Source organism: Coturnix japonica, chromosome W (assembly GCF_054131305.1).
Source record: "Coturnix japonica strain WE chromosome W, WE-NBRP24, whole genome shotgun sequence".
NCBI classification, from domain to species: Eukaryota; Metazoa; Chordata; class Aves; order Galliformes; family Phasianidae; genus Coturnix; species Coturnix japonica.
The window spans coordinates 4,006,758-4,009,289 of record NC_140701.1 but is presented as its reverse complement, the minus strand read 5'-3'; the positions used below and the strand labels follow the sequence as shown (position 1 = coordinate 4,009,289).

At 36.5% G+C, this 2,532-nt stretch overlaps 1 long non-coding RNA gene across 1 annotated transcript; it reads right to left on the bottom strand.

Moving 5' to 3' along the window:
* Nucleotides 1–268: 268 nt before the first annotated feature.
* LOC146754284 (uncharacterized) lies at nt 269–2,275 on the bottom strand. Its single transcript, XR_014939049.1, has 3 exons — nt 2,158–2,275; nt 1,475–1,617; nt 269–461 (listed from the first exon to the last, which is right to left on the bottom strand). It is a non-coding gene; the product is annotated as an uncharacterized LOC146754284 (long non-coding RNA).
* Between the last annotated feature and the right edge of the window lie 257 nt (nt 2,276–2,532).

The window sequence follows — 2,532 nt, the reverse complement described above, 5'->3', positions numbered from 1 at the left end:
TGTGTATTCATGCTCTTCTCTCTGCCAGAGTTCTGCTAAGTACACCAGTCACGTGAAAAAAGCAAGCCAGGCCATCCTGAACAAGTACAGTTATTACTGCACAATGGGTAAATAGCAATCAGTCCTAGAGATACTGTTCCTATACAGGAGAGGCAAGACAAAAATAAATAAACCCTTAACCACAATAAAATCCAAACCCAGTTTAAGAAAGCTTGTATTTATTTCAGCCTCAATGGAGTCAGTTTGAAACTGTCAGAGAGACACTGTACACCTATATACAAATTTAAGAACACAACGGAGTAACTGTTACTGTTTATTAACAACCAGTTTTAATAATACGATAAAAGTATGTCCTGAGAAAGGGGAACAAACATGCTTCTTCAAGGTTTTTTAGCTGTTCTGGATCTCAGCCGTCGCTTGATGATCAGATGATCACTTTCCTTCTTTTGTTCCTCAGATTCCTGAAGAAAACATTTCAAAAGTTACTCATCTTTTCACACAAGACTGACAAGCTCTTCTTGACACACGCAAACATATTTCTTCCCCTAAATGGATTTCAGAATGGCATTTGCTTATTATATTTTATTCAGAAAACTATGGGATACCGAGATCATTTTAATGCAGCTTAATCACAAGGAACAAATATGGAGAATGTACAAAATCCTGTTTATCTTAAAAAAGCACACACATCTGAGGAAAGCCTGAAGGCAGCTTTCATTTTGAAATACTTGTTTTCAAAAGAGTACTATAATACTTGTTTTGTGAAACATGAAGCGTTCAGAAAACATTTTTAGCCTCAATCCCTGTAGCTATGACTTGCCCAGAATTTCAGTTCTCGGTTCAGTTCCATGTTCTCAGAACTACAGTGAGAAAAGAAATTGTCTCATCTTCTTCATCATCTAACAAAAAAAAATAACATTTTGGTTTCTGCCCCTATCATTCGTCAAATCATCAAAAAATTCAAAGGGATATTACAGTATGGGCAAATGATCACTTTGCTGAACAGAAAAAGGACTCTAATATAATTAAAAGATGCAGTTCCAACAGAGCAAGAATGTTCTTAGCACAATAGCTGCCGACAGAGTCATGAAACTGGCACATCAGATCCTTTGCAAGTTGGCTTAGACAGGAGATCATAGTTTAAGCATACCTAAAAAGCTGTCTAAGTTGTGCTCTAGAAAAGCGTGTAGTAGAATAATCCCACTCCGACACACTGAAATTATCTATGATTCCAAATTAGAAGACATCTCCGTGATTGCTACATCACCTACTTAGTAAACTGTAAGCCAGCCAAACACAGAGATCTTTGAGGAGAAACTAAAACAGAACAGCAGGAAGACCAACAAGAATGACTTGGTAGAATAAAGAAATACCTCAGTACTTTCAACCTTCTCCTGCAAATAGATGAAACCTCCAGTCTGTTTGGACTCCTTAGTAGTTTATTTTAAGCCAAGACTACAGTATAATCACTTACCGAAGAAGCAGGTATATCTAGAGGGCCAGAAACGACAGTGGAATACAGCTTCCTTTTGGATCGTTTTGGCTTGGTCTCTCCTTCTTCGAGACTTTCAGGTTCGTTTGATTTAGGAGAACTTACTGCTGACATCAGCTTCTTGGCTAGAAGAAATTTGTTTTGATACATAAACCAATCAACTTACTGGTTTTGTGAGTCTTTAAATCAATGAATGCAAAAAAAGCTTCGTAACAAACTTGGTTTATAAATGACACGTAAAATTTAAGTGAAAATACTCAGAAACTGTATTTGTTCGTCGAGGTTCTTTATTGCTTCTATAGCTGAAACAGTTTATAGCTTCAGGTACGGCAGCTTAAAGCACGCATTAAAATGGAGTATGAAAGACAATCATGGCTCAGAAGTCGCTGGAAGTCAGAAACTTCAGCAGGAGTTAAACAACAGGCCTAACTTTCGTGCTGACAGAAGCACAAGACAGAACCAACTTTCTCTGTATACTTGTAGGTTTTCACAAATGTAATAATGAATCTCTGAAGAGACGAATAAATGCATTTACTTCATAAATCAAAGGACAACTTAACATGGCAGACAAGTTCTCTAAGAACACATACATTAATAGCCTACAGCAGAAACAAGCCATTCTACAATGTCTAGAAAACATGGAATAAAACTTATTCTACAACAACCTTTAGAGTGTATAATAGAAGGAGAGCTTTGAATAAAATCTCCAACTTTTTGCAGTGTTTCATCCTTCTTTTTAGTCAGTCTTGAAGCATGTACTCGCTTTCTCAGGAAGTAGTCTTTTCCGGATTTCTGTTCAACAGAGATGTGAACATGTGAAACAAGAGCATTGTTTAAACTTCATTTTAGTTCAACGTTATTTTAAGTTGACATTTTGAGCTTTACTACTGACACCTCTGTTCATTATGCTGATGATACCACAACGGCAAGTAATGTAGACAATTTTATACCCTTTAGGGAGTTGTCAAAATCTCAGCTATTTCAAGGCATACGTTTCTTAAAGTTTCTTAATAAGGCAGTAGTTTCTTTAAAAGTAGCTC